Below are 27760 nucleotides of genomic sequence, written 5' to 3'. Positions count from 1 at the left end.
CATTCGGTATTTTAGACTTCTGTGTGCTCATTCATAAAAATGTTTACAGCTGCAGTAGCAGTGCGGTGATCTCCCGAACTAGGCTGGCGGCAGGCTAGCGTAACATGAGAAGCTGCCTGAGTTGATACATTTTCTCCGTGCAGAGACAGCCTTACAATAAAAGAGGCAGCCCCAGCTTCCCTATAGATTTGCATTGTTTTAAAATAGCCTCTGTTTGCTCTGAATCTGCTCTGATTATCTGCATGCTTATCGCCTCTTCAAAGTAAGCGTTATTCTCTATCCCAATACCGCCTGCTCTAATCTTTATGAATTGATATTTAGTGACATGTGTTGAGATAATCACCGCACAAGGCGGTAATTTATCGCTCTGCTCGGGAATGTCAGCTTTTCATGCGGTAACAGCTTTTATGAATGGACATTTTGCTAAGTGCTCGGTAAAGTCAGCTGTTTTCAGCGTTACCGCATGCAGGAATGCTTTATGAATGATGGCCTACGAATAACATTGTCGCCATACATTGTACTAAGGACATAAAAATGTTACTTGCGCTGTCACGCTAAGCTGCGCTGCTTGAGCAGTGTAGCTTAGTGAATCAACCCCTAACTGTGAGCCAGATGTAGCCATCAAAAGAGCCATAGGTACCCTACCCCTGCTTTCACCACTTGAGGACTGTAGGCTTCACCCCCTTAGTGACCAGACTATTTTTTGCAATTAAGGCTACTGCAGCTTTAAGGCCTCACTGCAGGGTTGTATAACTCAGAACACAAGTGATTCCTCCCCCCCCCCCCCCTTTTTCTGCCCAATAACAGAGCTTTCTGTTGGTGGGCTCTGAAAGCTCCCAGGATCGTTTATTTTTTACAAATATTTATTGCTTTTTTTTATAATAGATCTATTTTTTAAATGATTTTCCTATCCCTCGCTCCCCCTGCCAGCCTATGACAGCAGATCGCTACTGTCTCCCCCAGGGGGCTGTCCCCAGTACAGCGCTGCCATGGATCAAAGCGCTGTACACAGTAAAAAGATGACGGTTTCGCCGTCTAACAGTCTCCTAGCAGCGATCGCTGCTGGCGGAGTGGAGCTCAGTCATCCAAGTGGACATGCGTGCGCATCGGCACCTACAGTCTCCTGCAAAACCGCACCCCTTTACAACAATTGGCATTAGGCAGTCCTGGGGCTGCCGCTGCAATCACGCTTGTCGGTGTGTGATGAGGTTGTAGTGGTTATAGAATACATCTGTATGTTTATTAGTTTCATTGTTCCTTACACAGTATCTTACTTTCACAGCAGTTATAACAATCACTCAGCTTGTGTTTCCCTCCTCCAGCTCTTACAAGTAAGAGTGGAACATTCCTCAATAGCTGACAGCAGCTACCAATACTACAAGCAGCACTGCCAGCCCCCTTCCTGCTCAGAGGGAAACACTGAAGCTCCTCATCGTGATTGGCAAGTTTGTACACTTTAGAGCACATCTCCACAGACAAAATCTATAGAAATGATCCCTGAAAGTATAGTCTTAACTTCACTCTGCAATGACTAGAGACCACAGCCTACGGGGGTCCTATCCACATTGTGCTGACAAAACCTCACATGAGCCAAAAACAGACAGAATATGTTTCTTACAAGATACTGAAAGCAGCACACAAACCTCATAGGATGCAGCAACACACTTTCTAGATTATTTAAAAAACTTCCTGCCTGGAAGGACATAGCATACTCTTACCCATAATGTGCCAGCCTTTCTTATTTACATGTGTGCCGCCCTGCAGCCAATTAGAAAGGACACAGTCGTGCAAATATGACCTCCCACAGAAAACTTGTGTTGTAACATTTCTCACAGCCAGCTGACCTATCCCAGTGTGACTGTAGTGCAACATTACCACAGAACAGCTATCAAAGATCAGAGTAGTTACTGTAGAGCAGTTCTACAGTACTGCTCTTCTAGGAGATTCATAAAAAAAATACAAATAAAATACTACAATTGGCTATCAAAAATCTGTGCGGGAAAATACCACATTCGGTATTTTAGACTTCTGTGTGCTCATTCATAAAAATGTTTACAGCTGCAGTAGCAGTGCGGTGATCTCCCGAACTAGGCTGGCGGCAGGCTAGCGTAACATGAGAAGCTGCCTGAGTTGATACATTTTCTCCGTGCAGAGACAGCCTTACAATAAAAGAGGCAGCCCCAGCTTCCCTATAGATTTGCATTGTTTTAAAATAGCCTCTGTTTGCTCTGAATCTGCTCTGATTATCTGCATGCTTATCGCCTCTTCAAAGTAAGCGTTATTCTCTATCCCAATACCGCCTGCTCTAATCTTTATGAATTGATATTTAGTGACATGTGTTGAGATAATCACCGCACAAGGCGGTAATTTATCGCTCTGCTCGGGAATGTCAGCTTTTCATGCGGTAACAGCTTTTATGAATGGACATTTTGCTAAGTGCTCGGTAAAGTCAGCTGTTTTCAGCGTTACCGCATGCAGGAATGCTTTATGAATGATGGCCTACGAATAACATTGTCGCCATACATTGTACTAAGGACATAAAAATGTTACTTGCGCTGTCACGCTAAGCTGCGCTGCTTGAGCAGTGTAGCTTAGTGAATCAACCCCTAACTGTGAGCCAGATGTAGCCATCAAAAGAGCCATAGGTACCCTACCCCTGCTTTCACCACTTGAGGACTGTAGGCTTCACCCCCTTAGTGACCAGACTATTTTTTGCAATTAAGGCTACTGCAGCTTTAAGGCCTCACTGCAGGGTTGTATAACTCAGAACACAAGTGATTCCTCCCCCCCCCCCCCCCCCCCTTTTTCTGCCCAATAACAGAGCTTTCTGTTGGTGGGCTCTGATAGCTCCCAGGATCGTTTATTTTTTACAAATATTTATTGCTTTTTTTTTATAATAGATCTATTTTTTAAATGATTTTCCTATCCCTCGCTCCCCCTGCCAGCCTATGACAGCAGATCGCTACTGTCTCCCCCAGGGGGCTGTCCCCAGTACAGCGCTGCCATGGATCAAAGCGCTGTACACAGTAAAAAGATGACGGTTTCGCCGTCTAACAGTCTCCTAGCAGCGATCGCTGCTGGCGGAGTGGAGCTCAGTCATCCAAGTGGACATGCGTGCGCATCGGCACCTACAGTCTCCTGCAAAACCGCACCCCTTTACACCAATTGGCATTAGGCAGTCCTGGGGCTGCCGCTGCAATCACGCTTGTCGGTGTGTGATGAGGTTGTAGTGGTTATAGAATACATCTGTATGCTTATTAGTTTCATTGTTCCTTACACAGTATCTTACTTTCACAGCAGTTATAACAATCACTCAGCTTGTGTTTCCCTCCTCCAGCTCTTACAAGTAAGAGTGGAACAGTCCTCAATAGCTGACAGCAGCTACCAATATTACAAGCAGCACTGCCAGCCCCCTTCCTGCTCAGAGGGAAACACTGAAGCTCCTCATCGTGATTGGCAAGTTTGTACACTTTAGAGCACATCTCCACAGACAAAATCTATAGAAATGATCCCTGAAAGTATAGTCTTAACTTCACTCTGCAATGACTAGAGACCACAGCCTACGGGGTTCCTATCCACATTGTGCTGACAAAACCTCACATGAGCCAAAGACAGACAGAATATGTTTCTTACAAGATACTGAAAGCAGCACACAAACCTCATAGGATGCAGCAACACACTTTCTAGATTATTTAAAAAACTTCCTGCCTGGAAGGACATAGCATACTCTTACCCATAATGCTCCAGCCTTTCTTATTTACATGTGTGCCGCCCTGCAGCCAATTAGAAAGGACACAGTCGTGCAAATATGACCTCCCACAGGAAACTTGTGTTGTAACATTTCTCACAGCCAGCTGACCTATCCCAGTGTGACTGTAGTGCAACATTACCACAGAACAGCTATCAAAGATCAGAGTAGTTACTGTAGAGCAGTTCTACAGTACTGCTCTTCTAGGAGATTCATAAAAAAAATACAAATAAAATACTACAATTGGCTATCAAAAATCTGTGCGGGAAAATACCACATTCGGTATTTTAGACTTCTGTGTGCTCATTCATAAAAATGTTTACAGCTGCAGTAGCAGTGCGGTGATCTCCCGAACTAGGCTGGCGGTAGGCTAGCGTAACATGAGAAGCTGCCTGAGTTGATACATTTTCTCCGTGCAGAGACAGCCTTACAATAAAAGAGGCAGCCCCAGCTTCCCTATAGATTTGCATTGTTTTAAAATAGCCTCTGTTTGCTCTGAATCTGCTCTGATTATCTGCATGCTTATCGCCTCTTCAAAGTAAGCGTTATTCTCTATCCCAATACCGCCTGCTCTAATCTTTATGAATTGATATTTAGTGACATGTGTTGAGATAATCACCGCACAAGGCGGTAATTTATCGCTCTGCTCGGGAATGTCAGCTTTTCATGCGGTAACAGCTTTTATGAATGGACATTTTGCTAAGTGCTCGGTAAAGTCAGCTGTTTTCAGCGTTACCGCATGCAGGAATGCTTTATGAATGATGGCCTACGAATAACATTGTCGCCATACATTGTACTAAGGACATAAAAATGTTACTTGCGCTGTCACGCTAAGCTGCGCTGCTTGAGCAGTGTAGCTTAGTGAATCAACCCCTAACTGTGAGCCAGATGTAGCCATCAAAAGAGCCATAGGTACCCTACCCCTGCTTTCACCACTTGAGGACTGTAGGCTTCACCCCCTTAGTGACCAGACTATTTTTTGCAATTAAGGCTACTGCAGCTTTAAGGCCTCACTGCAGGGTTGTATAACTCAGAACACAAGTGATTCCTCCCCCCCCCCCCCTTTTTCTGCCCAATAACAGAGCTTTCTGTTGGTGGGCTCTGAAAGCTCCCAGGATCGTTTATTTTTTACAAATATTTATTGCTTTTTTTTATAATAGATCTATTTTTTAAATGATTTTCCTATCCCTCGCTCCCCCTGCCAGCCTATGACAGCAGATCGCTACTGTCTCCCCCAGGGGGCTGTCCCCAGTACAGCGCTGCCATGGATCAAAGCGCTGTACACAGTAAAAAGATGACGGTTTCGCCGTCTAACAGTCTCCTAGCAGCGATCGCTGCTGGCGGAGTGGAGCTCAGTCATCCAAGTGGACATGCGTGCGCATCGGCACCTACAGTCTCCTGCAAAACCGCACCCCTTTACAACAATTGGCATTAGGCAGTCCTGGGGCTGCCGCTGCAATCACGCTTGTCGGTGTGTGATGAGGTTGTAGTGGTTATAGAATACATCTGTATGTTTATTAGTTTCATTGTTCCTTACACAGTATCTTACTTTCACAGCAGTTATAACAATCACTCAGCTTGTGTTTCCCTCCTCCAGCTCTTACAAGTAAGAGTGGAACAGTCCTCAATAGCTGACAGCAGCTACCAATACTACAAGCAGCACTGCCAGCCCCCTTCCTGCTCAGAGGGAAACACTGAAGCTCCTCATCGTGATTGGCAAGTTTGTACACTTTAGAGCACATCTCCACAGACAAAATCTATAGAAATGATCCCTGAAAGTATAGTCTTAACTTCACTCTGCAATGACTAGAGACCACAGCCTACGGGGGTCCTATCCACATTGTGCTGACAAAACCTCACATGAGCCAAAGACAGACAGAATATGTTTCTTACAAGATACTGAAAGCAGCACACAAACCTCATAGGATGCAGCAACACACTTTCTAGATTATTTAAAAAACTTCCTGCCTGGAAGGACATAGCATACTCTTACCCATAATGCTCCAGCCTTTCTTATTTACATGTGTGCCGCCCTGCAGCCAATTAGAAAGGACACAGTCGTGCAAATATGACCTCCCACAGGAAACTTGTGTTGTAACATTTCTCACAGCCAGCTGACCTATCCCAGTGTGACTGTAGTGCAACATTACCACAGAACAGCTATCAAAGATCAGAGTAGTTACTGTAGAGCAGTTCTACAGTACTGCTCTTCTAGGAGATTCATAAAAAAAATACAAATAAAATACTACAATTGGCTATCAAAAATCTGTGCGGGAAAATACCACATTCGGTATTTTAGACTTCTGTGTGCTCATTCATAAAAATGTTTACAGCTGCAGTAGCAGTGCGGTGATCTCCCGAACTAGGCTGGCGGTAGGCTAGCGTAACATGAGAAGCTGCCTGAGTTGATACATTTTCTCCGTGCAGAGACAGCCTTACAATAAAAGAGGCAGCCCCAGCTTCCCTATAGATTTGCATTGTTTTAAAATAGCCTCTGTTTGCTCTGAATCTGCTCTGATTATCTGCATGCTTATCGCCTCTTCAAAGTAAGCGTTATTCTCTATCCCAATACCGCCTGCTCTAATCTTTATGAATTGATATTTAGTGACATGTGTTGAGATAATCACCGCACAAGGCGGTAATTTATCGCTCTGCTCGGGAATGTCAGCTTTTCATGCGGTAACAGCTTTTATGAATGGACATTTTGCTAAGTGCTCGGTAAAGTCAGCTGTTTTCAGCGTTACCGCATGCAGGAATGCTTTATGAATGATGGCCTACGAATAACATTGTCGCCATACATTGTACTAAGGACATAAAAATGTTACTTGCGCTGTCACGCTAAGCTGCGCTGCTTGAGCAGTGTAGCTTAGTGAATCAACCCCTAACTGTGAGCCAGATGTAGCCATCAAAAGAGCCATAGGTACCCTACCCCTGCTTTCACCACTTGAGGACTGTAGGCTTCACCCCCTTAGTGACCAGACTATTTTTTGCAATTAAGGCTACTGCAGCTTTAAGGCCTCACTGCAGGGTTGTATAACTCAGAACACAAGTGATTCCTCCCCCCCCCCCCCCCCTTTTTCTGCCCAATAACAGAGCTTTCTGTTGGTGGGCTCTGATAGCTCCCAGGATCGTTTATTTTTTACAAATATTTATTGCTTTTTTTTTATAATAGATCTATTTTTTAAATGATTTTCCTATCCCTCGCTCCCCCTGCCAGCCTATGACAGCAGATCGCTACTGTCTCCCCCAGGGGGCTGTCCCCAGTACAGCGCTGCCATGGATCAAAGCGCTGTACACAGTAAAAAGATGACGGTTTCGCCGTCTAACAGTCTCCTAGCAGCGATCGCTGCTGGCGGAGTGGAGCTCAGTCATCCAAGTGGACATGCGTGCGCATCGGCACCTACAGTCTCCTGCAAAACCGCACCCCTTTACACCAATTGGCATTAGGCAGTCCTGGGGCTGCCGCTGCAATCACGCTTGTCGGTGTGTGATGAGGTTGTAGTGGTTATAGAATACATCTGTATGCTTATTAGTTTCATTGTTCCTTACACAGTATCTTACTTTCACAGCAGTTATAACAATCACTCAGCTTGTGTTTCCCTCCTCCAGCTCTTACAAGTAAGAGTGGAACAGTCCTCAATAGCTGACAGCAGCTACCAATACTACAAGCAGCACTGCCAGCCCCCTTCCTGCTCAGAGGGAAACACTGAAGCTCCTCATCGTGATTGGCAAGTTTGTACACTTTAGAGCACATCTCCACAGACAAAATCTATAGAAATGATCCCTGAAAGTATAGTCTTAACTTCACTCTGCAATGACTAGAGACCACAGCCTACGGGGTTCCTATCCACATTGTGCTGACAAAACCTCACATGAGCCAAAGACAGACAGAATATGTTTCTTACAAGATACTGAAAGCAGCACACAAACCTCATAGGATGCAGCAACACACTTTCTAGATTATTTAAAAAACTTCCTGCCTGGAAGGACATAGCATACTCTTACCCATAATGCTCCAGCCTTTCTTATTTACATGTGTGCCGCCCTGCAGCCAATTAGAAAGGACACAGTCGTGCAAATATGACCTCCCACAGGAAACTTGTGTTGTAACATTTCTCACAGCCAGCTGACCTATCCCAGTGTGACTGTAGTGCAACATTACCACAGAACAGCTATCAAAGATCAGAGTAGTTACTGTAGAACAGTTCTACAGTACTGCTCTTCTAGGAGATTCATAAAAAAAATACAAATAAAATACTACAATTGGCTATCAAAAATCTGTGCGGGAAAATACCACATTCGGTATTTTAGACTTCTGTGTGCTCATTCATAAAAATGTTTACAGCTGCAGTAGCAGTGCGGTGATCTCCCGAACTAGGCTGGCGGTAGGCTAGCGTAACATGAGAAGCTGCCTGAGTTGATACATTTTCTCCGTGCAGAGACAGCCTTACAATAAAAGAGGCAGCCCCAGCTTCCCTATAGATTTGCATTGTTTTAAAATAGCCTCTGTTTGCTCTGAATCTGCTCTGATTATCTGCATGCTTATCGCCTCTTCAAAGTAAGCGTTATTCTCTATCCCAATACCGCCTGCTCTAATCTTTATGAATTGATATTTAGTGACATGTGTTGAGATAATCACCGCACAAGGCGGTAATTTATCGCTCTGCTCGGGAATGTCAGCTTTTCACGCGGTAACAGCTTTTATGAATGGACATTTTGCTAAGTGCTCGGTAAAGTCAGCTGTTTTCAGCGTTACCGCATGCAGGAATGCTTTATGAATGATGGCCTACGAATAACATTGTCGCCATACATTGTACTAAGGACATAAAAATGTTACTTGCGCTGTCACGCTAAGCTGCGCTGCTTGAGCAGTGTAGCTTAGTGAATCAACCCCTAACTGTGAGCCAGATGTAGCCATCAAAAGAGCCATAGGTACCCTACCCCTGCTTTCACCACTTGAGGACTGTAGGCTTCACCCCCTTAGTGACCAGACTATTTTTTGCAATTAAGGCTACTGCAGCTTTAAGGCCTCACTGCAGGGTTGTATAACTCAGAACACAAGTGATTCCTCCCCCCCCCCCTTTTTCTGCCCAATAACAGAGCTTTCTGTTGGTGGGCTCTGAAAGCTCCCAGGATCGTTTATTTTTTACAAATATTTATTGCTTTTTTTTTATAATAGATCTATTTTTTAAATGATTTTCCTATCCCTCGCTCCCCCTGCCAGCCTATGACAGCAGATCGCTACTGTCTCCCCCAGGGGGCTGTCCCCAGTACAGCGCTGCCATGGATCAAAGCGCTGTACACAGTAAAAAGATGACGGTTTCGCCGTCTAACAGTCTCCTAGCAGCGATCGCTGCTGGCGGAGTGGAGCTCAGTCATCCAAGTGGACATGCGTGCGCATCGGCACCTACAGTCTCCTGCAAAACTGCACCCCTTTACAACAATTGGCATTAGGCAGTCCTGGGGCTGCCGCTGCAATCACGCTTGTCGGTGTGTGATGAGGTTGTAGTGGTTATAGAATACATCTGTATGTTTATTAGTTTCATTGTTCCTTACACAGTATCTTACTTTCACAGCAGTTATAACAATCACTCAGCTTGTGTTTCCCTCCTCCAGCTCTTACAAGTAAGAGTGGAACATTCCTCAATAGCTGACAGCAGCTACCAATACTACAAGCAGCACTGCCAGCCCCCTTCCTGCTCAGAGGGAAACACTGAAGCTCCTCATCATGATTGGCAAGTTTGTACACTTTAGAGCACATCTCCACAGACAAAATCTATAGAAATGATCCCTGAAAGTATAGTCTTAACTTCACTCTGCAATGACTAGAGACCACAGCCTACGGGGTTCCTATGCACATTGTGCTGACAAAACCTCACATGAGCCAAAAACAGACAGAATATGTTTCTTACAAGATACTGAAAGCAGCACACAAACCTCATAGGATGCAGCAACACACTTTCTAGATTATTTAAAAAACTTCCTGCCTGGAAGGACATAGCATACTCTTACCCATAATGTGCCAGCCTTTCTTATTTACATGTGTGCCGCCCTGCAGCCAATTAGAAAGGACACAGTCGTGCAAATATGACCTCCCACAGAAAACTTGTGTTGTAACATTTCTCACAGCCAGCTGACCTATCCCAGTGTGACTGTAGTGTAACATTACCACAGAACAGCTATCAAAGATCAGAGTAGTTACTGTAGAGCAGTTCTACAGTACTGCTCTTCTAGGAGATTCATAAAAAAAATACAAATAAAATACTACAATTGGCTATCAAAAATCTGTGCGGGAAAATACCACATTCGGTATTTTAGACTTCTGTGTGCTCATTCATAAAAATGTTTACAGCTGCAGTAGCAGTGCGGTGATCTCCCGAACTAGGCTGGCGGTAGGCTAGCGTAACATGAGAAGCTGCCTGAGTTGATACATTTTCTCCGTGCAGAGACAGCCTTACAATAAAAGAGGCAGCCCCAGCTTCCCTATAGATTTGCATTGTTTTAAAATAGCCTCTGTTTGCTCTGAATCTGCTCTGATTATCTGCATGCTTATCGCCTCTTCTAAGGCTATCATTCATAGAAGTGCTGTCGGTAAATGAAATCCGTGCGGGGAAACACCGCTGTCGGTATTTCAGCCTTCTGGGTGGTCATTCATAAAAATGTTGCCTGTTGCGGTAGGAGTGCGGAGATATCCCGCTGTAGGCTGTCGGTAGGCATGCGGAAACCGGAGAAGCTGGCCGAGTCCCTCCATGCGGTGTTCTCTCTGCTGCTTGGGAGGTCTGTCCCATTCACTTACATGTACTCCGCATGCCTATGGCTACATCCAGGGGAACGGTAATCCCCGTCCACATACCGCCTGCGTTAGTTTTTATGAATTTACATTTTGTTACATTTCCGCATGGAATCACCGCATAATGCGATCATTTATCGCTCTGCTCGGGAAAGTCCGCTTCGCATGCGGAAACAGCCTTTATGAATACGCATTTTGCTTGGTGGTCGGTAAAGTCGGCTGGTTTTAGCATTTCCGCATGCGGGAACGCTTTATGAATGATAGCCAAAGTAAGCGTTATTCTCTATCCCAATACCGCCTGCTCTAATCTTTATGAATTGATATTTAGTGACATGTGTTGAGATAATCACCGCACAAGGCGGTAATTTATCGCTCTGCTCGGGAATGTCAGCTTTTCACGCGGTAACAGCTTTTATGAATGGACATTTTGCTAAGTGCTCGGTAAAGTCAGCTGTTTTCAGCGTTACCGCATGCAGGAATGCTTTATGAATGATGGCCTACGAATAACATTGTCGCCATACATTGTACTAAGGACATAAAAATGTTACTTGCGCTGTCACGCTAAGCTGCGCTGCTTGAGCAGTGTAGCTTAGTGAATCAACCCCTAACTGTGAGCCAGATGTAGCCATCAAAAGAGCCATAGGTACCCTACCCCTGCTTTCACCACTTGAGGACTGTAGGCTTCACCCCCTTAGTGACCAGACTATTTTTTGCAATTAAGGCTACTGCAGCTTTAAGGCCTCACTGCAGGGTTGTATAACTCAGAACACAAGTGATTCCTCCCCCCCCCCCTTTTTCTGCCCAATAACAGAGCTTTCTGTTGGTGGGCTCTGAAAGCTCCCAGGATCGTTTATTTTTTACAAATATTTATTGCTTTTTTTTTATAATAGATCTATTTTTTAAATGATTTTCCTATCCCTCGCTCCCCCTGCCAGCCTATGACAGCAGATCGCTACTGTCTCCCCCAGGGGGCTGTCCCCAGTACAGCGCTGCCATGGATCAAAGCGCTGTACACAGTAAAAAGATGACGGTTTCGCCGTCTAACAGTCTCCTAGCAGCGATCGCTGCTGGCGGAGTGGAGCTCAGTCATCCAAGTGGACATGCGTGCGCATCGGCACCTACAGTCTCCTGCAAAACCGCACCCCTTTACAACAATTGGCATTAGGCAGTCCTGGGGCTGCCGCTGCAATCACGCTTGTCGGTGTGTGATGAGGTTGTAGTGGTTATAGAATACATCTGTATGTTTATTAGTTTCATTGTTCCTTACACAGTATCTTACTTTCACAGCAGTTATAACAATCACTCAGCTTGTGTTTCCCTCCTCCAGCTCTTACAAGTAAGAGTGGAACATTCCTCAATAGCTGACAGCAGCTACCAATACTACAAGCAGCACTGCCAGCCCCCTTCCTGCTCAGAGGGAAACACTGAAGCTCCTCATCATGATTGGCAAGTTTGTACACTTTAGAGCACATCTCCACAGACAAAATCTATAGAAATGATCCCTGAAAGTATAGTCTTAACTTCACTCTGCAATGACTAGAGACCACAGCCTTCGGGGGTCCTATCCACATTGTGCTGACAAAACCTCACATGAGCCAAAAACAGACAGAATATGTTTCTTACAAGATACTGAAAGCAGCACACAAACCTCATAGGATGCAGCAACACACTTTCTAGATTATTTAACCTTTTCGGGACCGGCCACCTACCCCCCCTTAAGGACCAGGCATTTTTGGCGGGAAGGGGGTGCGCGCGTTTGGGGGGGTCAGGCGGCCGGATCCCGTGTGTGGCTGCCGGGCATTGTGTCCCCCCTTGGTGGCCTGGGCCCCCCCTTCTGCCAGCAGCCTTCACTTACCTTCCAGGCTCCAGCGATGAGCCGCACGGGACCCTCTTCTCCGGCCGGCATCTCCGCTTCATCTGACGAGCAGTTCCGGGTCGCGGCTTGATGACGTCATCAAGCCGGGACCCGGCGCTGACGTCAGATGAAGCGGAGATGCCGGCCAGAGCGGAGGGGGCGCCGATCGTCGCTGGAACGGCAGGGAGGTGAGTGGATCCTCTTCTTTCCCCCCCTGCCGCCGCAGCTGTCAAACAGATCACTACGATCCGACGGCGATCGTAGTGATCGTGTGATCAGCAGCCATACGCGATGGCTGCTGATCACTCGGGGGAGATGTCGGCTGTCATATGACAGCTTGATCTCCCCCTCCGGGTGCGCACGATCGCGTCGGGAGCGGAAATTTCGGGCCGGCGTAGATCCTACGCCGCATCAGGCTAGAACAGCCACAAGTGCGGCGTAGGATCTCATGCACATGGTCCCGAAAAGGTTAAAAAACTTCCTGCCTGGAAGGACATAGCATACTCTTACCCATAATGTGCCAGCCTTTCTTATTTACATGTGTGCCGCCCTGCAGCCAATTAGAAAGGACACAGTCGTGCAAATATGACCTCCCACAGAAAACTTGTGTTGTAACATTTCTCACAGCCAGCTGACCTATCCCAGTGTGACTGTAGTGCAACATTACCACAGAACAGCTATCAAAGATCAGAGTAGTTACTGTAGAGCAGTTCTACAGTACTGCTCTTCTAGGAGATTCATAAAAAAAATACAAATAAAATACTACAATTGGCTATCAAAAATCTGTGCGGGAAAATACCACATTCGGTATTTTAGACTTCTGTGTGCTCATTCATAAAAATGTTTACAGCTGCAGTAGCAGTGCGGTGATCTCCCGAACTAGGCTGGCGGTAGGCTAGCGTAACATGAGAAGCTGCCTGAGTTGATACATTTTCTCCGTGCAGAGACAGCCTTACAATAAAAGAGGCAGCCCCAGCTTCCCTATAGATTTGCATTGTTTTAAAATAGCCTCTGTTTGCTCTGAATCTGCTCTGATTATCTGCATGCTTATCGCCTCTTCAAAGTAAGCGTTATTCTCTATCCCAATACCGCCTGCTCTAATCTTTATGAATTGACATTTAGTGACATGTGTTGAGATAATCACCGCACAAGGCAGAAATTTATCGCTCTTCTCGGGAATGTCAGCTTTTCATGCGGTAACAGCTTTTATGAATGGACATTTTGCTAAGTGCTCGGTAAAGTCAGCTGTTTCCAGCGTTACCGCATGCGGGAATGCTTTATGAATGATGGCCTACGAATAACATTGTCGCCATACATTGTACTAAGGACATAAAAATGTTACTTGCGCTGTCACGCTAAGCTGCGCTGCTTGAGCAGTGTAGCTTAGTGAATCAACCCCTAACTGTGAGCCAGATGTAGCCATCAAAAGAGCAATAGGTTCCCTACCCCTGCTTTCACCACTTGAGGACTATAGGCTTCACCCCCTTAGTGACTAGACTATTTTTTGCAATTAAGGCCACTGTAGCCTCGCTGCAGGGCTGTACAACTCAGAACACAAGTGATTCCCCCCCCCCCTTTTTTTTTGCCCACCAACAGAGCTTTCTGTTGGTGGGCTCTGATCGCTCCCAGGGTTTTTTATTTATTTTTTACAAATATTTATTGCTTTTTTTTCATAAATGTATTCTTTTAAATGATTTTCCTATCCCTCCCTCCCCCTGCCAGCCTATAACTGATCGGCTGTCATAGACATCAGCCTATGACAGCGGATTGCTACTGTCTCCCCCAGGGGGCTGTCCCCAGTACAGCGCTGCCGTGGATCACAGAGCTGTACACAGTAAATAGATGACGGTTTCGCTGTCTAACAGTCCCCTAATAGCGATCGCTGCTGGGAAACTGATTGCGGAGTGGAGCTCAGTCATCCAAGTGGACATGTGTGCGCATCGGCACCTGCAGTCTCCTGCAAAACCGCTCCCCTTGACGCCAATTGGCGTTAGGCAGTCCTGGTGCTACCACTGTGATCAGACCCGTCGGCGTGATGCGGTTGTAGTAGTTATAGGATACATCTGTATGTTGTACTATCCGTTTCATTGTTCCATAAACAGTATCTTACTTATACAGCAGTTAAAACAATCACTCAGCTTGTGTTTCCCTCCTCCATCTCTTACAAGTGAGAGCGGAACCGTCCTCAATGACTGGTAGCAGCTACCAATACAAGCAGCACAACCAGCCCTTTCCTGCTCAGTAGAGATGGGCCGAACCTCCGATTTTAGGTTCGCGAACCTACCGCAAAAGTTCAGTTCGTGCAAACTTTCGCAAACCGCAATAGACTTCAATGGAGAGACGAAAGTTGGAAATATAGAACAAATTATACTGGCTAGAAAAATGATGGAAAAGATGTTTCAAGCGGTCTAATACCTCGACGGCGACATGGTTGAGTGGGATATACGTCAAAAGTCTCAATGAAAAACCTACATTTGAGGCAAACCACTGTTTTAAGGTCAGAAATCACAATGGCTATCATTCATAAAGCATTTCCGCATACGGAAATGCATAAAACAGCTGACTTTACCGAACACTTAGCAAATTCTGCATTCATAAAGGCTCTTTCCGCATGAAAAAATGACACGTTTGTATACAATCTTCAGGTTTAAGAAGGGTACATTAGTTGAAATAGTTACACTACAATCTATGTTACAGCAAGGCCCTAATGACACTTTCTCTTAACGGGCTATGGCCGCCATAGCCCCTTAAGAGAAAGTGTCATTAGGGCCTTGCTGTAACATAGATTGTAGTGTAACTATTTCAACTAATGTACCCTTCTTAAACTTGAAGATTGTATACAAACGTAAGCAGAGTGGCGCAGTGGAAGTGTGCTGGGCCCATAACCCAGAGGTTGATGGATCGAAACCATCCTCTACTAGGCATGATTTCATTTTTGCACCTCGCTTTATCGCATGGGCAAACGGTTTCCATAGCCCTGTAAGAGAAAGTGTAATATGGGCCCTGCCGTAACATAGATATTACGGTAGCTAAGACTACTCCTGGGCCTTTCTTGTAGTTGAGGAGATGAGTGAACTGTGACACCACACTTAAAAAAACCCAAAAATAAACAAAACAGCAAACAGAGAAGCTTCCCCATATTGGAGCATTGGATTTGGTAAAGTCTTAAGCCAATGTGTTGTAAGACACAAGTAAGCTTTAGGTTAGCAGGAATGGTTGCATGGTCACCTAGCTTTTCATCCTTCCCAGACCAGCTTCAGCCTGTAGTGTTGGTGGTATAGTGGTGAGCATAGCTGCCCTCCAAGCAGTTGACCTGGGTGCGATTCCTGGCCAATGTATGTGAGTATGCTTTTGACAACCTACAAATCCCTGGAAGACAAGATCCTCCTCCTCTGGAGGGGAGGAGGGAGGAAAGGAGCTGTTGTGGGGTGCTATATAAGGAATAACAATATAGCCAGGAGCAAGCTAACAAGCCTACAAGAGCTTAACTAAGCTTCCCCTAGCAGAGTCTGTCAGCAGCTGTCCCTTCACTAATTACTGTAGAGGAGTGAGTAAAACGGCCAGAGAACCTTCCCTTTCATAAGGGAGGGTGGGGCTCCAGGAGTGAGTGTAGTCTGATTGGTGACAATGTGCCTGCTGACTGTGATGTAGAGGGTCAAAGTTGACCATAATGGAGCATTATGGGGGCAAATCGAACTTCCACAAAAGTTTGCCTTCGCCGGCGAACGCGAACCACCCAAAGTTCGCCTGGAACCGTTCACGGGCCCATCTCTACTGCTCAGAGGGAAACACTGACATGTATAAATATTCTAATTCATAATTCCTTTAGAGCACTTCCAAAGTGAAAGTAGTATAAGCTGCAGTATATATTCATCATATCAACCTGCTCAAATTCAGTATTATCCTTTATAGCCTAGGTTCTCAATGTGCGGTACGTGTACCCCAGGGGGTACTTCTGATGGTTCCAGGGGGTACTCAGGCTTGATATACTTTACCAAGAATAAAATCAAAATATGGATGAAGGTGTGCTGGATATAAAAGATTTTTTCCTATTAATAATTCCAATCAATAGGACGCTTTACTAAAGGATTAAACAATCAAAGATTAACAAGAGCTTTAGATGTTAATAAACCCCAGGATCTACTATAATTTCCGGCAGGGAGAGTTCCTAAATATACCGGAAATTATAGTAGATCCTGGGGAAAGGACAACTGCGGACTTTATGCAATTGCGGTGAACTTTTAGTAGTGTTTTATCAATTTTTAAGATTTTTTGCAGTCTTATCCATCATCAATTTTTTCTTTTCTTTTTTAAGGGAACCAGCATGCTCTGGAATGAGTGTATATGAGTGTATGTGAATGGTGTGTGAATTTATTAACATCTAAGGGCTCGTTTCCACTATTGCGGTGCGGAATCGCCTGGATTCCACCGCTGACGAAATCGCATGCGGATACGATTCCGCATGCGTTTTTTACCACGAATTCGCATGCGAATTCGCATAGGTGAGGGTATATGCGATTTTAACCATGTCACTGCCTGTGTGAATTTACATTGGTACCTATGTGAATTCGCATGCCAATTCGCGGCAAAAAACGCATGGGGAAAACGCATGCGATTTCCCTATTAAATACATTGTGTGCGATTTGCCTGCATTCCACACGCAGGCGAATTCTGAGGGCTCTGCCGTGCAGAAAAATCCTGCACAGAAAAACGCACAGCAAAACTGACAAGTGGAAACAGGCCCATCCACTTGTATTGGCTGTGCGAATCCGCATGCGGACAACGCATGCAGATTCGCTATAGTGGAAATGAGCCCTTAAGCTCTTGTTAATCTTTGATTGTTTAATCCTTTAATAAAGCGTCCTATTGATTGGAATTATTGATTGTAAAAAATCTTTTATACCTAGCGCACCTTCATCCATATTTTGATCTTTCTGCTGTGAGGTGAGGGCAAGGGGTTAACCCCATCTAAGAAGGTTGCAGCAGGAGGCGGGACTTCAATAATAGAACACATATAGGGTTGTGATATATCTGAACATTAAGGCAGCGCCCTTCTGTACTTATTTTTTGAACTTTACCAAGAATAACAAATTTAGAGTTTTAGAAAATGCTAAATCTTATTCAACAACACCAAATTAGTATTTTAGCTAATTAAAAGCAATAGTAAATGCTTGGAAATTGTTTAGAACCAATTATCATGCACTACAATCAAATATATTACTTTTGATAAGGTTTAATATACTACAGGGTGCCTGGTGAGTACAGAATTTTAAAAAGAGTACATATACCAATAAAATGATGAGAAACACTAGTGTTGTCCGGATCATGAACGATTCGGATCTTTGATCCGAATCTCTTTTGTAAGTCGAATCATCCGGATCATCAAAATGAACAGATTCGGATCAAAAGGGGTGGAGCCAGGAGCGGCACGCCCCCCTCTCTCAGCAGGCACCGGGGTCCTGGAAGCAGAGCGGAGATGGATCTCTCTGTTGGAGGGGAGCCAGCCTTGCAGGGACAGGTATATGAGAGAGAGGGAACATGGGTGCCACTGCCAGATATGTGTGGAGCACACATACTGGCTGCAATGTGCTGCTCATTATAGGCTGGCTGTTGTAGTCGTGAACAAATGGGAAACTTTTGGCTGAGAAGCACAGCTCAGTAACTCTGCAGACAGAGTGCTGGGCTGAATGAATGACAGGGCAGGCACTGTGATTGCTGCGCAATATGATCCTCCTGCACTCTGCTCTAAACAGCTGCACTTATCTTCTCCCTACATTTATGTGTTCGAGGCAGTGGCGTAGCTAGAGATCATGGGGCCCCATAGCAAAACTTTCTTGGGGCCCCTAGATATAGGCACTCTTAAAGTGGATCCGAGATAATATTTTACTCCTTGCATAATTGTGTTCCTTTCATATAGTTTATAGAGCATTCCTCAAGCCAAATACTTCTTTTGTTTTGTTTTAATACTCTAATTCCCTATAAACTAAACAAGCCTCGCCCACAGCTTTTCAGAGAGCCTTGGCACTCAGTCCCAGCCAGGTAGCAAGGGCTTATGGGAGCTCAGTCTGGACAGGAGGAGGTTACTAGCCATTGATTTCAGAGGCAGAGGGGAGGAGGCAGGAGGAGAGGGGATTGAACTTACACACAGGCAAGCTAATAGCATCTCCAGCCCTCAGCCTGTGACAATGTGACAAACAGAACATGGCTGCCCTCATTGTATCACAGGAATAAATAATCATAAACTGTTGAAGCTGTTTGCAGCTAGATTTGCTGTGTAAACTATCTAAACTTTAGATAAGATAAATAGAGAAGTTAACTTGTTATAATTACTTTTTATCTCAGATCCGCTTTAAGCAATGCCACTTGCCCCTACCCTGTGGATATGAGTTAATTGGGTAATTTACATTCCCATGCATTCAACACTGCACATTGTTTATGCGCACTGAGATAAAGTCAGAGGGTGAATAAACACAAGAAAGCTAATAGTGACTACATCAAATACCCACTGGGCCCCCTTTGCTGAAGGGCCCCATAGCAGCTGCTATGGCTGATAGGGCTATTGCTACGCCCCTGGTTCGAGGTGAGAAAAGGGAAATGCTTTCTTTCACTGTGAGACGTTTGCATTCAGAGTATACAGATGAACATATAGGTGAAATATATGTAAAGCATATGATTGCAATTGGGTATTGTGTGCAAAAAAACATTTCTGCTCTCTGCTCACCCCTCTTCGTTCACCTCCTCCCTTCTGTTCACTCCCTGCCCGTCTCTGTCCACCATTCCCCCTTCTCTATCTGTCCAACCCCCTCGCCTTCTCTGTCTGTCCACTGCAGGAAAAGTCCTGTCCTGTAGTGTTGTCCGGATCATGAACGATTCGGATCTTTGATCCGAATCTATTTTGTGAGTTGAATCATCCGAATCATCAAAATGAGTGATTCGGATCGCAAAAGGGGCGGGGCCAGGAGCGACACGCCCCCTCTCAGCGGGCAGCGGGGGTCCTGGAAGCAGAGCAGAGATGGATCGCTCTGTTGGAGGGGACTCAGGGGAGCCAGCCTTGCACAGGGACAGGTAGAGGGGACATTGGTGCCATTGCCAGATATGTGTAGAGCACACATACTGGCTGAAACGTGCTGCTCATAGGCTGTCTGTTCCGTAGTTGTGCACAGTGAACACATTGGCGTCAATTCACCAGAGAGGATTTACTAAGAGAAAAAAGGTAGGTAGTTTATCTCATGAGGTATTTTAACACTCTGGAGTCAATTCACCAGTGTGAGAGGACAGAGAGAAAAGTGATCGATAGCAGGGGATAATGGAGAGATATGCATGAGGAAAGTGTGAGAAAGCAGAGAGTTAGGTAATCGGTATTAATGATTTACATGGGATACTTTTCCTCTCTGTAAGCTTGAAAGTGAAGCATTGTGGGTAGGAGGCGGAGTTTTACCACTACGTGACCAGAGTATTCCCGCCTTTTGCTGCCGGATCATATCATAAATCATATCACGAGTGAGTCTGAACTTCTTCACCACCTCTGTCTCAGTAAAATTATCAAGAACTGTTCTCTCACGAAAAATATGAGTGGCGATTAAACAGACCCTCCGCCTGCGCCTTCGTCTCCTCATAATAGAAGCAAGCTCTAAGGCCTAGTGCACACCAGAGCAGTTCGGTTGCGTTTTGCGATCCGCTTACGGCTGCCGATACGCTTGGGTAATGTATTTCAATGGGCTGGTGCACACCAGAGCGGGAGGCGTTTTGCAGAAACGCATACTCCCGGGCTGCTGCAGATTTTGGATTGCGGAGGCGTTTCTGCCTCAATGTTAAGTATAGGAAAAACGCAAACCGCTCTGAAAAACGGCACTTCAGAGCGGTTTGCCAGGCGGTTTTTGTTACAGTAGCTGTTCAGTAACAGCTTTACTGTAACAATACATGAAATCTACTACACCAAAAATGCTTCACAAAACCGCAAAATGCTAGGTGAAACGCTACAGAAAAATAAGAAAAAACGTTTCAAAATCTGCTAGCATTTTGCGGATCTGCTAGCGGTTTTTTGGTGTGCACCAGGCCTAACAGAGTAAGCTCAAAAGGCTCCATCTTCCACAGCAGCAGCTGCTGTGTGAAAACCACGATATCTCCAGGTTCATTCAGGGGATAAAGAGATGAAAAAATAACGAATGGCCACACCCCCTTTCTTCCCTGGTGAATTGTGATTTGGAGAAAAACTAACTACTAACTATCACTTATTTATCTCATACGTATCTCACATTTATCTCTTGCATTTCTCTCTGTCGATATTTTCCCCTATACTTCTGGAGAATTCCTATTTGGAGATATCACAGGAGGTAAATTACCTCCCAAGAGATAAATAGGTTGGTAACCTCTGGTGAATTGACACCATTGGAAGCTTTGGCTCAGCTCAGCTCAGTAACTTTGCAGGCACTCTGATTGCTGTGCAATATGATCCTCCTGCACTCGCTCTAAACAGCTGCACTTATCTTCTGGGAATGCTTTCTTTCACTGTCCGACGTTTCCATTCAAGGTATACAGATGAAAATGTAGGTGAAATATATGTAAAGCATATGACTTCAGCATGTGGGTATTATGTGCAAACATTTCTGCTCTCTGCTCGTCCCTCCTCCCTTCTCTGTCCACTCCCTGCCCTCTGTCCATCTTCTCCCCTTCTCTGTCCACTCCCCTTCTCTGTCCATCTTCTCCCCTTCTCTGTGTGTCCACAACCCCCCCCCCCCCTCCCCTCCCCTCCCCTCCCCTCCCCTCCTGTCCTGCTAGTCATTGCACCCCCGAATGCTTCCCTTGTAAAATGATCTGAGATTCGGATCATCCCTTGTAAAATGATCTTTTCAGAGATCTGATTCAAATCATTGTAAAGATCTGGACTTCTCATCTCTAGGAATCATTGCTTTACAGCTTACACTTAAAATTGTAGTTCAAATGTTTACAGCTGCGAAATCAATCACTCAGCTTGTGTTTCCCTCCTCTAGCTCTTACAAGAAAGAGTGGAACAGTCCTCAATAGCTGGCAGCAGCTACCAATACAAGCAGCACTGCCAGCCCTCTCCCCACACAGAGGGAAACACTGAAGCTCCTCATTGTGATTAGCAAGTTTGTACACTTTAGAGCACATCTCCACAGACAAAATCTATAGAAATGATCCCTGAAAGTATAGTCTTACCTTCTCTCTGCAATGACTAGAGACCACAGCCTACGGGGGTCCTATCCACATTGTGCTGACAAAACCTCACATGAGCCAAAAACAGACAGAATATGTTTCTTACAAGATACTGAAAGCAGCACACAAACATCAAAAGATGAAGCAACACACTTTCTAGATTATTTAAAAAAACTTCCTGCCTGGAAGGATATAGCGTACTCTTACCCATAATGCTCCAGCCTTTCTTATTTACATGTGTGTCGCCCTGCAGCCAATTAGAAAGGACACAGTCATGCAAATATGACCTCCCACAGGAAACTTGTGTTGTAACATTTCTCACAGCCAGCTGACCTATCCCAGTGTGACTGTAGTGTAACATTACCACAGAACAGCTATCAAAGATCAGAGTAGTTACTGTAGAACAGTTCTACAGCACTTCTCTTCTAGGAGATTCATACAAAAATACACATAAAATACTATATATATAGATATAGATATATAGATACACTGAATCTATCTATATTATCCCAAAAAATGATTATTGAAGTAGGGATTTTTTTGATTGAGAAGAAAAAGCAAATTTTTCTGAATTTTTCAATACAAACCTAAATTTTTTTTTTTAATGTTTCACAATTCTCATACAAATTGATCATACTGGCTATTGATTTTTTTTTAAAACTGGAAGTATATAGTTGGAACTGTTATATTTAAATGTTGTTTTTTTTAATCCCCTTTTTAATTTTTTAATCCCCTTTTTGATTTTTTTTCCCTTTTTTTTATTATTGAAGTAGGTTTTTCTTTTGATTGAGAAGAAAAAAAAAAGAATACATTTTTCTGAATTTTTCAATAAATATCCAAAAAATGTAAAATAAAAATAAAATACAAAAACAGGGTTTTTTTTAAATTGTTTGGAAATTCTCAGAAAAAATCTATCTGTAATGATCAGTGACGTATATGATGATCAGAAAAAGCTCTATCAGCTCAGTAGTCAGTATTTTATTCAGAGTGTGATCACACGTGGTTTTTGTGCACAGTATATAAATGCAGGAGTACTCCTATGTGATAGCCCTTGGCTGTAGGGACTATCACTGGATAGAGTGGTCATACAGGCAATGTCGGTAACACGTCGGTCAGGCAGCGGTAGAATATCGTCAGGCAAATTCGTAGTCAGTAAACAGGCCGAGGTCGGTAACAGATCAGATGAGTAAAGGTACAGAATCAGAAGGCTTAAATCAGAGTGGAGGTCGGGCCGAGGTCGGCAGCAGATCAGATTGGCAAGGTACAGAATCGAGAGGCAGAAAGAGTAATCAAAGGTTCAAGCAAAGAGTCATACACATAAATAAATATACAATGATATGTTTTTCCTAGGCTAAGTGTAAATCCCCAGGGTCCTGCTGGATCAAGCACACACGGATCTGACTAAGGTCTGAGAGTTTTCGCTGCAAAGTTTCAGCAACAGCAGTCAACGAGCCACTGACAGCCCAGGGCTTAAATACAGATGATAATACCAATGGTTCCGCCCAGCTGATCTCCGCCAATCAGTGGCGAGAGTCAGACCACTGCTGTCAGCTGACCGGCCGGTCAGCTGACCCGCCTCCTTAATGCATAAAGGTCCTGTCTCCGGGTACGCGCGTGCGCTATTCTGTCCTGATGCACCCTGGAGAGACCTGTTCTGCCGGAAAGAGATGAGCGAGAGGACGCGGCGGGATCCGCCGTGACGTCAGACGCGGCGGCAGCGCCGCTCACAGCTGCAGAGGTAACAAATGTAATGAATGGGGAATTATCTCTGTGGTCAGCGCACAAGATGTGCGCTGACACTGCGGAAACCCTCCACAAACGCTTAAATAACAGAACCCAGCTTTGGTGCAATGCACCTATAGAGAGGAATTCCCACCGGCAGATGGAGCTGTGGAGTGCAGAGGAATAAACCCTCTGCACTGCCACAGATGCCAGAAGAAATGGTACGAAGTGAAGCTATACAGGGCAAGAAAGCCTCTCTCGAGAGAGAGTGAGCACAGAGACAGAATGTATGTATGTCCACCAATCCAGTCGCCACCGGGGGACGGTGGACACACAACAGCAAAGACCAAGCGAGAAAGCAATCGCAAGAATGGCGATTGCTAACAGTGACACAAGACTGAGCAAAGACAGAGCATAGGAAGGATAAAGACAGAACCAATAACAAACTGTAATCTAACACAAAGGAGCAGACAGGACTAGCTACACGCGGTCACCACACGTTAAGCGCAATAGCGACAAAGCACGTGCCAGGCACAGTCACCGCACGAAAAGCGCAACAGTGACAAAATGTACCAACCCTAACACATGAACCTAACAATGACGACAGACAAATAACGTGAACGCTTGCTAATCGGTTGCCTCCCACCAGACAACAGCAAGCGTTTGTGCTGGACAAGACAGACTAAAGGAGTAACCAGTAGCAACCGCAGCTAAGGTTATACTCCAAGACAGACAAAGGAGATCCACCGCCTCTACCGCCAGGGCGAATGCGATCTAGGAACGAGACCAAACGATTTACTGCCAGCCGCCGCAGGCGACAGTACAATCGCAGGGACAAGACAAAACAGCACAGGAATAAACAGTACAAATAATACAAAGCCTGACTGCACTATAGAGAATGCAAGATGCACTCCCGAAATAATTAACTACACTTGAATATTCGCAAACAATCAGCAGAGGGGCTGAAACTCAAGACAAGTCCAGCAGAACCAAACTTTTATGACCAGCAGGGAATTCTGGGAGGAAATGGTATTTATAGTGCAAGCCTTCAAAGGAAGCAGCTAAGAATTTGCATGACAAGTGGATGCAAATCCCTCAACAGAACAGCAACTCTGAAAGTTGCAGAGTGAAGACAGGTCTCCTTTCCAGGGACCTGCAGCATTCAGACCTGAAAAATGGTCAAAAAGCTGCCTGCCTGTGCAGACAGCAGAGCAGATCATTACAACAATATTCCTAACACTATCATACTGTCTATTTAGCAAATTAATCAATCAAGTGGAAAAATATCTAGAATTTTTTAAATTGGAGTACATAGTTGGAACTGTTATATGTAAATAGGAGTTTGTGAGAAATGTATACATTTGTATTCTAGGCACTTTGGCTATCATTCATAAAGAGGCTGTCGGTAAGGGGAATCAGTGCGGGAAAACACCGCTGGCGGTGTTTTAGACTTCTGGGTGGGCATTCATAAAAAAGTATCCATGTGCGGAAGCACTGCGGAGATTCCCCGAACTAGGCTGGCGATAGGCAGGCGGTAGGCAGGTGGAGACACGGAAGCTGCAGAGTTGATACATTTCTCCGTGTTCCGCTCTGCTGCAGCTGCCTGGGAGGTCTGTGTGTCTCCATTCACTTGCATTGGTATCGCCACATCAGAGGGAGCGGGACTTCCCGACCTGACACCGCTTGCGGTGTTCTTCATGAATGAACATTTTGCTACATTTGTTCCGATAATCACCGCACAAGGCGGTGATTTATCACTCTGCTCGTTAGTGTCATTTTTTCATGCGGAAAGAGCCTTTATGAATGCTGACTTTGCCGAGTGGTCGGTAAAGTCAGCTGTTTTTAGCATTTCCGCATGCGGAAATGCTTTATGAATGATAGCCTTTGTGTTTTTGATCTGACCTGAAGAAGCGGGCATGGACCCATGAAACGCGTTATCTTATACTGTGCTGAATAAAAATTGTTTCCCGTTACACTGGTCTATTTTGACTTGTGACGAGGGAATACTCTCCTATTATTCTTCGTCTAGAATATTGCTAGCCCATCATACACCGGGCACCTCCACCCCAGGTTTATACAAGGTCTTTCCCTGGATTAGGAATGACTGTGATTATTGCTTTTGTAAATTCCATTGTGATGTCTCCAGACAGATAACATTATTAAACAAGGTGGTCAATTTAAGGGCTAGGGAAGAAGCAAAAGTCTTTAGTATTCATTTTAGAAGCCATCCAGGACCTGAACTTTATTGGATTTAGCTTTAGAGATAGTATTCAGCACTTCAGAGACTGTAATGGGAGAATTTAGGATGGTTATTTGACGTTCTGTATGGGATGAGAGATTGATTTTGGAAAGGAAACTTTTAACTATGCCTCTGTCACAGAGCTGGATTAAGACCATACAGGGACCCAAGCAGAGCAATAAATGTAGCGCCCCCCCCCTCCCCCCGCCACACTATAGAAAGGATGTCTTCCCAGCATACGACATCTCACAAAAGTGAGTGCGCCGCTCACTTTTTTGTAAATATTGTATTTCATCTTTTCATGGAACAGACAGCATGGAAGATATGACGCTGATAACGCTGTGATAGTTACTATGTAAAGCAGTCAGTGTACAGCTTTTCTAACAGTGTTAAGGTGCGTACAGACATGCGACTATAGTCGCTTGAAACGATCGTTACCGACGACATTGGCCGAAGATCGTTTGAAAAATAAGGTCAAACGACCATTCCAACGACCGATGAACGATAGATGTAATCGGTAACGAACGATCCATTCTGCCCGATTGTTTTAAACGACGGTCGTTCTAACGTCGTATGTCTGTACAACGATTGGTCGTTGATCGTTCGTGCATGAACGACCGTTTTAAGTACTCAACCTTCAACGACCGTCGCCCGACGGTTACTCTAAGATCGTTCGTCGTTTACGACGAATGATTGTTATCGCATGTCTGTACGTAGACTAAGGTTATTTGCTGTGCAATAACATCAACACACAGCCATTAAAGGACAACTGAAGAGAGAGATATGTGGAGGCTGCCATATTTATTTACTTTTAAGCAAAACCAGTTTCCTGGCTATCCTGTTGATCCTCTGCCTCTATTACATTTAGCCATAGGCCCTGAACAAGCATGCAGCAGATCAGGTGACATTATTGTCAGAGCTGGCATTAGCTGCATGCTTGTTTCTGGTGCGATTCAAACACTACTGCTGCCAAATAGATCAGAAGGGCTGCCAGGAAACTGGTATTGTTTAAAAGAAAATAAATATGGCAGCCTCCACATACTTCTCACTACAGTTGTCCTTTAATGTCTAAACCACTGGCAACAAAAGTGAGTACAGCGAGGCAGATTTAAGATCAACTTCATGATTGTTTACACCGAAAATGTGATGACCCCTTGTACTTCTTTATTGTCGCCTAAGCCTGCCATGTGGCAAATGTGACTGTAATGTCTTGTACACACCATGCAATTTCCCATTAGATAGATTCAGGGCCGCCATCAGAAAGTTTGGGGCCCCTCACACAACATCAGGCCGGGCCCCCCCCCCCCCCCCCCGTGAAGGGAGTGGCGCGCAAAGTGCGCCATGGTGAGAAATGGGTGTGGCCATTACGTATGGGCAAAACTACTTGCATGATGCTATCATGTCAGCATGGACCAAAAATGTCTTATCTCTTTTGTCTGCCTGTTCTGTGTCACCTCTTTTACTCTGTGTTACCTCTGTCTATTCTCTGCCTGTGCTAACTCTGTTCCCATGTCTCTTTTGTCCCCTTCTGTTTCACCTCATGTCCCTCTGTGTTTTTCTGTCTGTGTCACCACTCACCTCTGTTTCCCTCTGCCTATTTTGTCCCCCTCTGAATCACCTCTTGTGCCGCTGTGTCTCTTTTGTCACCATGTCAGCTCTTGTCCCCCATTGTGTCACCTCTTGTTCTCTCTGTGTCACCTCTTGTGCCCCTTGGCTTCCCCCTGTCACCTCCTGTGATCCCGGCTTCCCCCTGTGTAACCTCTTGTGCTCCCCAGGTTTCCCCAAATCACCTCTTGTCCTCTCAGCTTCCTCCTGTGTCATTAATGTCCCCCCAGCTTCCCGTGTCATCTTGTCCCCCCGTCTTCCCTTTGTCACCTTGTGTCCCCCCCAGCGCCCCATATCACCTCTTGCCCCCATTTGTCACATTATCCCCTCAGCTTCCCCCTCTTGTCATCTCATGTTTCCCCAGCTTCCCCGTGTCACCAATGCACCCCCCCCCCCCCACACACACACACTACCCATGTCCCCTGGGACCCAGCCATGTCACCTTTAATGTGCCAGCTTCCCCCACCCTTGTGCGCCTTTTCCCCGTCTCTCCCCTCCCTCCCTGTGCTCCGTGCCCACTTCTCCATTAACTTACATACATGGCCCCGGTGCACGTGCCGAACCTCGCCGCTCTCCCGCTCACTGCATGGCGTCCCGACTGTCACTATGGTTACTTCCGGCATG

General features: G+C 45.2%; 7 non-coding genes across 7 annotated transcripts; all 7 read right to left on the bottom strand.

The window, feature by feature from the left end:
- Nucleotides 1-1293: 1293 nt before the first annotated feature.
- On the bottom strand, nt 1294-1513 carry LOC137542674 (small nucleolar RNA U3). The gene has a single exon (XR_011025532.1). It is a non-coding gene; the product is annotated as a small nucleolar RNA U3 (small nucleolar RNA).
- A 1795-nt stretch (nt 1514-3308) lies between these two features.
- LOC137542671 (small nucleolar RNA U3) lies at nt 3309-3528 on the bottom strand. The gene has a single exon (XR_011025529.1). It is a non-coding gene; the product is annotated as a small nucleolar RNA U3 (small nucleolar RNA).
- Nucleotides 3529-5316: 1788 nt separating this feature from the next.
- Nucleotides 5317-5536, bottom strand: LOC137542655 (small nucleolar RNA U3). Its single transcript, XR_011025516.1, has one exon. It is a non-coding gene; the product is annotated as a small nucleolar RNA U3 (small nucleolar RNA).
- Nucleotides 5537-7328: 1792 nt separating this feature from the next.
- Nucleotides 7329-7548, bottom strand: LOC137542654 (small nucleolar RNA U3). Its single transcript, XR_011025515.1, has one exon. It is a non-coding gene; the product is annotated as a small nucleolar RNA U3 (small nucleolar RNA).
- A 1787-nt stretch (nt 7549-9335) lies between these two features.
- Nucleotides 9336-9555, bottom strand: LOC137542683 (small nucleolar RNA U3). Its single transcript, XR_011025540.1, has one exon. It is a non-coding gene; the product is annotated as a small nucleolar RNA U3 (small nucleolar RNA).
- Nucleotides 9556-11836: 2281 nt separating this feature from the next.
- On the bottom strand, nt 11837-12056 carry LOC137542682 (small nucleolar RNA U3). Its single transcript, XR_011025539.1, has one exon. It is a non-coding gene; the product is annotated as a small nucleolar RNA U3 (small nucleolar RNA).
- Nucleotides 12057-21354: 9298 nt separating this feature from the next.
- On the bottom strand, nt 21355-21571 carry LOC137542597 (small nucleolar RNA U3). The gene has a single exon (XR_011025482.1). It is a non-coding gene; the product is annotated as a small nucleolar RNA U3 (small nucleolar RNA).
- Between the last annotated feature and the right edge of the window lie 6189 nt (nt 21572-27760).

This window comes from Hyperolius riggenbachi, chromosome 12, assembly GCF_040937935.1.
Source record: "Hyperolius riggenbachi isolate aHypRig1 chromosome 12, aHypRig1.pri, whole genome shotgun sequence".
Taxonomy (NCBI): domain Eukaryota; kingdom Metazoa; phylum Chordata; class Amphibia; order Anura; family Hyperoliidae; genus Hyperolius; species Hyperolius riggenbachi.
This window is presented reverse-complemented; position numbering and strand designations above follow the sequence as displayed.